We start from the raw sequence: 10,991 nt of genomic DNA, 5'->3' as shown, positions 1-10,991 counted from the left end.
AATAACGTTGTTTGTCTCTCATTTGATTTAAAATAGCACGCCTTGTTGAACGGTGTGATTTTGACTTTAGCAGAAAGAAAAGAGAATTGTTTTTGACATTGTGCATGTCTAAAATATTCAATATTATAGTATTCAGTAGGAGGACCCTTCGCGTCAATTCTCGACACGAGGGGGGTACCCTGCGCGTCGATAAGTGAAGCAGAGGGAGCCTGACCATGCGTCACACATTTGACGAGTTGGGAGTGAGAACGTGTTGAATAGTCTGATAAGTCAAACTTTACTCAACTCATACTTCTTGCTTCCTCCACTTCAGTACCATTGATTCATTAATGTTGAATTCTCTGGCAGCTGCTCTATTCTATGCTAACATAGCTGTGTTGTTGCGATCACGCAGCACATCATTATATACCAGCTAGCCCAACTTCAGTAACCCTACAAATGTCACTGCTGTTTAGTTTTCTGTCTTCATTTATGTTGGAAGTGATAACAGAGCTGTGCGTTTGAATTTTTTAAGACATCTCTCAGTCAGAACATGCTATATCATGCTTAGGTGGAAGCAAGCTAACTTCCTGCTAACTTCTAAGTCCGTTAAATTTAATAACTTCTGTTTTCATGGATCCCTGCATGTTAAACCTGTCATGCGAAGTCTGTCTGCAGGCAGGAAAAGGACCCAAAGTGCAGACTCCGGTGACAAAACGTGAACTTAAAAAACAGCTTTAATGCTGAACTCAAAAAGTAACAAACTTCCAAATAAACTTACACACACAGACAGAACACACAGCAAGATGAGGGTAGATCACGACATGGACACAGAGAAACACAGGGCTTAAATACACAGAGGGAGCATTCAGGGAATGGGAAACAGGAGGGAAATGAGGCCTAACGAGACAAAGGAAGCAAAACCAGATACATTAACATGAGACACAGACTTTCAAAGTAAAACAGGAAACAGACTGAACTTACAGACACGTGCTGTGTACGAATTCAGGGGAAGGATGCTCATAAGGGCTGTAACCCAATTCATGGTCTGCAGCCTTAACGGCCGCATTTTAAGGCCGATTACGTCACCGCGACGCGCCGAAGGCTGTCCCAATTGAAAGGCTGCTCGAAATGCAGCCCTCAAATGTGTCCTTCATTTCCCTGAATTTTAAGGATGTTGTGGTGTAGACTTCATGGCCCAACATATCCCAGACTTCATAGCACGGCGGTGGGTGTGGATAATTATGCCGAAAAAAAAAAGGTGGAAGCGGAGCGGCCAAGGAGTAAACTTTCAAAAGTAAGTACTGAATATTATGTCACTTATTTATGCGCAAATGTTTAATAATGAAGAACATTAAAACATTAATGTTGGCCACATGTCGGCAAAGTTATGTGACATTAGTGACGTTTGTACTTTCAGCGTTTACTTGGTTTTAAAGCCTCTACTTCTAAATATATATATAGTTGAATTTAATCTTACAGAGAATGTGATGATTTTATGGATAATTAAAGTCAGTCATATATCCACAAACACAACAAGCTGAAAGTCAGTGATGCTGCTCGGTTTGCAGTCCTGAATATGAATATGTTATTTCTTTATTTTGTTGGTGTTGAACTTTTTTCAGCGCCACCTTAAGTGCCAGTTTAAAGTGAATCACTTTAAAACTTTTAAAAACTTAAAAAAAAATCATCAACAGAATATGAATAAAACAGCTCTGACGTCATGTTCAACACATTTATATATGAACTGAAGTTAGCGTCCTCTAAGCAGCTAATACCAGCCTGTACTCTCATGTAATACCACTTTGTACCACAAGATGGTACAGTGAGTCAGCATCTAGTCTGCACAGAATTCACATTTGTATAGTTGTTTTTGTGTTAAAGCATTAAGTCATCCGACAACTGTGTTGTTCTTTTACAATAAACAGCAAAAATCAGAAAGTGTGTTTGGATTGACAACAACTGTGATGACACATTATAACCTGTTATTAAAGTTCTGCCCCCGCTTTGATCAAATGTGGGTTACTGCTGGTTAGTTAGTGTGACTTCATACAAACCTGTGTTACACCAGTGGAAGAAGCTTTTTTCCTTCATCAGTCTTCTTGTTTCTTACTATAGGGGTGAACAACTACACTAACACTCTCTGGCTCTATGCTGCCCCCCTGTGGTGACAGTTGTAGTCAGTGTTGGTATGAAATGTTTGAAAGCTTCAGCACAACAGACAGCTACAGGCAGCTCCACTCTCTCTGTACCATGTCTTTCTTAGATGGGAATAACAAAATAGAAACAGTAGAAGAAAATATAAAAGGCCAATTCAAATATAAAATAAACACAGCGGTCTGCAGCATCAGAAGAAGTGACACAAACAGGTGCTGAGATACAGTGAACATAGAGCAGCATCATTATTTTTCAGATTAGTGGATGTGAAATAATAGATACAAATATATATTTAGATATTTATTTTACTGCATGTTGACTGTTTATATGAAGTATATTTATATAAATCACAAAATAAATAACTGGTGTCTAATATGTCTTTTCAGTGCCTAAAGTGGAAACTGGTGAGGAAATACTTCCATGTTAGAACGTTGAATCTTTAGATATTTCAGGGTATTTGAATTGTTTCCCACATTTCTGAACACATTTAGAAAAACAACCACAGGACATCTGACATCATCAGTGACCAATCTGAAGTCTGCAAACACTTTCATGCTCCAGCACATCACAGAGCACTGATCAGATCATCACATCTGTCAGGACAGAAAAACTAGCAGCAGTAAAAGGTACTGCAGAGTCTCAGGTTTGTTTTCACCCCAGGCTCTGTGCTGCAGGTCAGCACCAGCTCATAAGGGGGCCAGTTGGATGGGAAGCTTAAGTGCTTCATGAACCTTCATGGCTGTGTCCCAATTCAGCGACCGCACGGTTTGTAGTGCGCATTTGCAGACCGATTACGTCACAGCGACGCGACGACAGCTGTCCCAATTCGAAGTGTACTCCAAATGCGGTTGACAAATGCGCAGTTCATGTCCCCAATTTGAAGTCTGGGGGCCTGTCTCACTGGCTGCATCCCAATCCAGCGACCGCACACTTCATAGTACGCACTACGAACTACGACAAGTGCGGAAGTGAGAGGCTTGTGAAATGGGACGGTCTGGCCTTCGTCGCGCTGCTCAGGTTGCCTAGCAACCACGATACTAACCGCGAGATACGTTTCATATAGCATTGTTTGACAGAAATGAAGGAGAAAAAATGTTTTTTTGTTCATTCATTTTTTTTATGACATGACTTTGATTAGTTGAGTATCTGAGGCTGAGACCACAGGACTCATGATTGTTGGGCTGCATTTCTGTACTGAACAGTCATTTTAAGATTAGTTAGTAAATAACAATTAGCTCATGTTATTCATGAGACTAAAGTCATCTCACTGTGGTAATGTAAATATAATATGGCCAATATTATATTTCTTATTCTATTAGTATGATATATTACAGCAGTGAACTCTGTGTCAAATGAGCTTCAGTAAAGATTCAAGTTGCAGTTATTTATGGTCGTGTCCAAATTCATGGGCTGCATCCTCCTGAGGACCCGGCCGTCGCGGTCTACGTGGGCCGGGTCCTCAGGAGGTCGGGTAGGCCGGAAGTAAACAGCTGTGAAATTGGACGGTCTAGCCTTCTGATTGACGTCACCGCTGTCTCGGTGGAGTTTAATAAACTCGGCCGTCTGCTCCTTGCTATCTAAAATATAACAGGACACTGGAGTAAACTCTCGACCATCTCACACTTTTGTTTAATTGGTTTTCGGTTTGACGTTTATTCAGCTGTGTGAAAACCAAGGAGGAACCCACCCGGGGGATTAATAAAGTTTTATTTTATCTAATCTAATCTAATAACTTTAATCTCAGCCAAACCGATTTACTCACGAACAAATAAAACACTGAAAAAAGCCAAACAATATCATTTTTAGGTTGTCTAAGTGACTTATATATTACGTTTAACCTGAGTAGCGAAAGTCGGCGGTGATCTGAAAATGACGTGCCGGGAGTTGTGCCGTTCTCGGCGGCTTCAGTGACCCTCGAGCTCTCGGTTACCTATCGGTCAGCTATCGAGCGGGTGGGTAAGAGACGTCTCCGAAAACGTCGAAGCACTTTTGCAAATATGCGATGTCTTGATAAACCAAGCAGATATTTGAAGTTTACACAGCTACATTCTCGCCTGAAAATATGTTAAAAGTTTATTTTGTGACCCAGAAAGATTAATAAGAGTAATTTTAAAACTTTGTAGCGGCCGCCATTGCCGGAAACTGGAGTTTGGCTGGACCGCGCTATGAATTCTGGGATATGGTGGGCCACGAAGGACACACCCGACCCATCCTTCAAATTCGGGGAAAAGGAGGACGCATTTGTCGGCTGCATTCGGAGGAGTCTACGAATTTGGACAGCCTTCGGCGCGTTGCTGTGACGTAATCGGTCTACAAATGCGTCCTCAGGAGGATGCAGCCCATGAATTTGGACACGACCTATATTTCCTATCACCTTAAATCTTCACTCAAAGACAAGTATCTGTGACAGTGTATATACAGATGTATTATACACAAGAGACAAATATTGTTCCTTTAAAATGTTGGCATTATTACATTTGGCTCAATGCTTACATATATGTGTGTAAAAAAGAAAATGTACGAGCTGTGATAACTGTGTCTGATAGAATGAAGATCAGACTGATATATGAAATATTCCTTTATTGGGTGAGAAAATCAGACCATGTCATAACTGCTTTAAGTCATACAGAATAGATATCAGAGCCTTAAACAGGCTGACTTCTGCTAAATGGGTCAAACTGGGCAGAAAGTCTACAAACACATAACATCCTTATAGAATATGATGTAAGACTATAGATCAACTTAGCTCAGAATATATAAAGCATATAAACAATTACATCAATATGATGCAACAAACACAGCAGTGCTACTAATCCAAAATACTCAAAGCTTCATAGAACTGAAACAAACATTTATTTTTAGCTCCATTCTGCTGCTGATACATACTTTAGGTTTCTGAATATTAAACTTGTTTCTGCCTGTTCGGTGGTGTCGAGCTAAACGGACTTTAACGTGTGTTTGAACGAGCTGACGGTTCACTCGTTAAGCTGAAAGAAAGATGCTTTAATCACAGGAGTCACACATGTGTCCACTGTACCATCTGGGAACTCTTCTTGTTTAGCACTCGTAATAACACAAACACTAAATCCTCCTTCTCTTGTGCTGTTTTGTAGCAGTGTGTACACCTGAGACTGTCACCTGTCTGTCTGTCCTGCACTCTCTCTCTTGTCCATGTTTGTTTCAGTTACATAAAGCTTTGAGTATTTTCGATTAGTAGTACTGCTGTGTTTGCTGTATCATATTGCTGTAATTGGTTATATGTTTTATAAGCGTAGTGCGCCTACTACAAAGCGTGCGGTCGCTGGATTGAGACACAGCCAATATACACTCTGGAGGAGATTAGTGCAGAGTGGACACACCTGGGTAACACTGCTGAACAGAATCTGACTGATGACACATGACCATGAAAATAACACTCACAAGATGGGAGACTATCAAAATAAAACAGGAAGTAACAAAAACACACTGAGACTCAGATGACAATACGTGAAATTGACACTTGGACTGTGGCTAAACAGACATGGAGACATGAAAGACTGAGGAGAAAAAAAAGAAAAGAAAATCAGGAATAAGAAAATAATTATCTTTTACTTTCAAGAAATAAATAACAAGTCCAAAAGAAAAACTGAAAAAAATTGGACTGTGACAGCATCAGTCCAAGCACAGTGAACACAGAGCAGTAACTGTTAGTAAAGCACAGCTCTGACTCAGCCATCTGAGCAGAAAGGTGAAGGAAGAGTCATCAGAGTGTAAGAGGTGGACATGCACATCTACGAGAGTGCAGATGATATCAGAAATAATCAAAGAGATTTTCAGTCACAGGAAGAAAATGATGAAAATGTTTCACCCTCGTCTGGTGTTCATATTTTTGTTACTCAGCCAGTGTTGATAGGTCTGGTGGCCCCTCCCCCATTATTGTGATATTAAAATAATACATTCATAAATAATCAAAACGCTCCTTTTACATCCTCACATCATTTGTATAAAAGCAGTTTGATCAAATGTGGGTTACTGCTGGTTAGTTAGTGTGACTTCATATAAAACCTGTGTGTTACCAGTGTTGGTCAAGTTAATTGAAAAGAGTAATCTAATTACAGTAACGCGTTTCTGCCCATCACTGTGTTACACCAGTGGAAGAAGCTTTTTTTTTTCTTTCATCAGTCTTCTTGTTTCTTACTATAGGCGTGCACAGCTACACTAACACTTCCTGACTATGCTGCCCCCCTGTGGTGACATTTCATGATGATATGAAATGCTAATATTAAACGAAAATATTGCACATCCACATATTTAAAAACCTTGTACTACGGAATTTATATTTAAATGCTGAAAGAGGCCTCAACATCTAAAAATGGTTTCATATTATTCTTAGTCACAAAATGTTTCGTCTTCGCTTCTATTTGACATCCAGTCAACACAACTGTCACAAGGAGGTGTGAAAGAGAGGGGAGGGGTCGAATGCAGGACTCAGGGTATTCCAGAAGAAAAAGTCTTTAAAATCCAAACACAAGATATATAAGGAACAAGAGAGAGCTGGAGATCACAGAGGGACACACAGGGGACATAACGGATGTCTCAAAGAGAGAGCACTTTATACACAGATGGCTGATGAGACAACAGGAAACAGTTCTGGGGGGACGCTCCCAATTCCTACTAAAGAGTTTAGTGCATTAGTGATGGATCTATTAAGGTGGGATAAAGTTTTTACTGTTCATTCAAGTGTTTATTCCACAAGAATAATCACTGTGTCATGAACCACAGATCAAGCACACAAGCGGGACCCAACAGCAAACTTAATACGCCAAATGCCAGATAGTAACCTGGGCACACGGAGGCAGAATTAATAACATTAATGATATTGTAATATTAATAATAATGTGCACTTTATTGATCCCCATGGGGGGGAGCAGTGTGTAGGGACGGTACTTTGCTCAGGGGTACCTCAGGGTAGCCGTTCAGTGGATTTGAACCCCCAACCTCCCGATCACAGGGCGACCACGCTACCCTACTGAGCTATCCCTGCCCCTTAACACAGGTCATGCAACACTTGATATACACAAAGCTTTGCGGGGAGCCTAGTTACCACTGAGGGGTGACTAACGGACTGGCGTGGAGCATCCGTCAGCACAGGGTTAAATAGTCCTCCTGGCAATCTCTTGGAATGGGACGCAGGTGTGATGGTGATGGCCCAGCCTGGGGGTGTGGCCACCAGGGCATTAGACACTCCTCAGACACAGAGCCACGGACTATGACACACTGATCCAAGTCAGGGTTGTGTGGGGGGTGGAGTCTGTACCAGCCGTTTACACCCTGAACACAGCAGCTCTCACAAATCTTTCCATCATGGATTCAAATCCAGCGTACATCTATCAGGTCAGTCAAGAGCAGCTTTGTGACTTCCCACAAAATCACAAACAACAAAAACAAAGCCATTCTCTGATGGAGAGGTAATCAAAGAGTGTCATGCTGAAATGCCCTGGGCAAAAAGAAGCCTTTGAGAATGTGCCCTTCACCAGGTGAACTGTAACAAGATGAATCAGGATAATTGAGGGAAATCTGGAACTTATGTGTGTAGTGAGTAAAAGCCACCGAGTAACCGCTAAGGGCCTCTATACTACTCGTGCAAACTTTCAGGCCCAAAGCTCTTGCAGGAACGAGCCCAGAATAAACGGGACAAGAGGGTCAATATCAGCCAGATACATTAAAGTTTATTTTAAAAGAAAACACAAAGGGTTTGCAATAGGCCTAAAACATCACAATAAAAAGGTCGCTAAGGACCACAATATACTCTTACTGGTGCAACCTCCCAGCAATGCAACTATCACCTGATGGCTTGCTCTCCCCTGGCAGCTCCAGATGCTCGTTGCTTTAAAAGAACCAAGTCCACCACAAATAAATGCGAGCCCAACAGAACACTTATCACATCCACTAAGTGTTTTAGTTCAGGCAATAATTGGCAAAGCAATAATCCACATGGAGCACCTCTACGAGGCCTAATCTCCCCTAAGGTAAGAGCCCATCTCAGGGATTGCACATTGCCCGACTAATCTTGCACAGGCCAGTAAAGATAAAAACAAACCCAGAATAAAAACAATCAGTTTTAAAAGGTTGTAACAGCAGTCTGGCGAGGCAGGAGCGGCTAGCAGGTCCAGCGGGCATGTGCTGTGGAGGTTAGTTGAAATACCCGTAGCCAGTCGGTTAAATCCAATAACAGACCTTTATTCGCCGTCAGCAACATTACACTTTATAAGCCGGGTCCCCTCGGCAGTACTCGTCCGAGCATACATGCGCGGGGATTGATATCGCCAACGCCAGCTTGTTACAACAGAAAAGTGTTTTCTTGGAGATCTCCAAAAGTTGAATCTGTTCATCTGGACGTAGCGTTTTGTGGGAGAAACGTTTCGTCACTCATCCAAGTGACTTCTTCAGTCTCAGCTGACTGCAGGTTTCCCCAAACCTTATAAACAGTACATTTGCATAATGACTGAAACCAGCCCACTGAAGGAACAATGGGCTGTGAGGTCAGTTCCTTAATCATAATTATGCAAATTCCCATGACCATTGATCAACAACCACTGACCAAAACCCACTGATCAAAGAACACTGATCAATGGCCATGAGTACCATTCACAGAGAGTTGGGGAATGGTACTCATGGCCATTGATCAGTGTTCTTTGATCAGTGGGTTTTGGTCAGTGGTTGTTGATCAATGGTCATGGGAATTTGCATAATTATGATTAAGGAACTGACCTCACAGCCCATTGTTCCTTCAGTGGGCTGGTTTCAGTTATTACTAGAGATGGCACGATACCACTTTTTTATGACCGATACCGATATCATAAATTTGGATATCTGCCGATACCGATATGAATCCGATATAGTGTGTTTTTTAATCAATAAAACTTTTTAATATCTTGCTGCATTTTGTATAAGTTCATACTCAAGTTTAAATAAACAACAACACTAAAGCTATTCTGTTATACCTGTATGTAAAAAATACACTGCACCCAAAATATTTCATAGTTCAGCAATACTGATCAATCTAATAAACTTAAACCTGCTCCATCCTCCCTATTCTGGTATTCTAAAGAGTACTTAGCAGAAATATTAAGCAACCTAACTAATAGGGTTGCAAACTCCCAGCAAAAAAAAAGGGAACCCCCCCCCACCCTCCACCTCATGATGCTTAATCGACGTAATCAACTTTAATCTGATGCAGGGTGAAAAAAAATGCACAGAAACAAATTATTTTTCAAGAATAATTAAATAGATTCAACATCTTTCTTCAACAGAATTGCAAACTGCACAGATGGTACTTTCCCAAAGGAAAAAGTACTATAGCTTACTAGGGTATATTAGACTTAACAGTTACTATATACAGTAATGGACTTCTATACATTTTACATCAGATTAAAACTTTGGGTGTAAGATTCAGATAATTATTTATTAAAAGCTAGACAAATGAGAATAAGAAAGAAAAGTATGTCTTTGTTCCCCCCTTTTCCCTGTTCATGCCCTATCGGCCCCCCTGGCTAAACTTTGCTAGATCCGCCCCTGCACAGTTACCAGCCGTCAGCTACGTAGAAAAGGATCCTGGTGTAGAAAGTAATATTAAATACATTCTAACAACAGCTTATTAAGGTGAAAGGTGCTGCTGTTGTTCCGCCGCTGGTTTCCTCTTTCTGGTGCCAGTGGGCCAAAAACAAAGAAGAGAGACGGACTCGCGACAGAAAAGCCGATCAGCTGATCATTAAGCAGTTTTACGATTGAAGTAGCAGCAGGAGAGGGAGAGAGAGAGGCCGTCGCTCCATATATCGGTTGTTAAGCTTAACGTGGGAATGCTTTACAAACATTCAGAGATGAACTTACACACTTGCTTTACTTCTCTCTGGGATAACTTCCTCGGAGATGAAATGCTGGATTGCTAGGGAGGCTACAAATACACACAGCCGCTCTATCACATGACGCACACTGCTCCGAGGTGCTACGGTTATGAGGCGAGTTACGCCGTGTCGCAAGTTTTGTGAGGTGTTTTTTTTTTATATTTAATGGATCGGATTACATTTTTTATTTCTCGCCGATATCCGATCCAGTAATTTAGGTCAGTATCGGACCGATACCGATACGTAATATCGGATCGGTCCATCTCTAGTTATTACACAAATGTACTGTTTATAAGGTCTGGGGGAACCTGCAGTCAGCTGAGACTGAAGAAGTCACTTGGATGAGTGACGAAACGTTTCTCCAACAAAACGCTACGTCCAGATGAACAGATTCAACTTTTGGAGATTTACTTTCCTGGATGATTGAGAATGCATCAAGACGTTTTCTTGGAGAATAGAACATGAGCAGCATGGAATGGCTGCCGCCAACAACAGCACACCCACTAGGAGACTCCCACAACTACTACAATAGTAGGGCAACCCCCCCTAGTGGTGCTATAACCCAAAAGGGTTGTTACAAGGTGACCCTACTCTAAAACCAACTTGGGAGAAAAACGCAACTAAAAGGAGGAGGAAAAAACAGTGACCAATTCACATGTGCAGCCTGTCCTGCAGGAGGCAATACATTATAAATTACATTGCAGTGCATAAATATCCTTTTTTTTAATGTCAAATACATTAAATTAACATACCTCCAGCTGACTTCTATGTTTGCTGCACAACTTGCTTGTGGTCTTCTAAAATCACTACTAAAAACATAAAATACAATAAACATCAAATATATTTCAATGAATTAAAAAAAAACCACTATAAGAATAACAGCCTGTACCTTAAATCTCTGCTGTCACAACAGAACCCCAGTATGTGTGAATGGCTACACAATCATCTCAGACTCTTCACCTTCACAGCCGC

The 10,991-nt window shown here is 41.2% G+C and overlaps 1 long non-coding RNA gene across 1 annotated transcript; it reads right to left on the bottom strand.

Moving 5' to 3' along the window:
* Window positions 1–962: 962 nt before the first annotated feature.
* Window positions 963–10,991, bottom strand: LOC112843533 (uncharacterized). Its single transcript, XR_003215948.1, has 3 exons — window positions 10,909–10,991; window positions 10,772–10,828; window positions 963–1,034 (listed from the first exon to the last, which is right to left on the bottom strand). It is a non-coding gene; the product is annotated as an uncharacterized LOC112843533 (long non-coding RNA).

Source organism: Oreochromis niloticus, linkage group LG22 (genome assembly GCF_001858045.2).
Source record: "Oreochromis niloticus isolate F11D_XX linkage group LG22, O_niloticus_UMD_NMBU, whole genome shotgun sequence".
NCBI classification, from domain to species: Eukaryota; Metazoa; Chordata; class Actinopteri; order Cichliformes; family Cichlidae; genus Oreochromis; species Oreochromis niloticus.
Note: the sequence above shows the minus strand (reverse complement) of the source record. Positions and strands in the feature narration are given on the sequence as shown.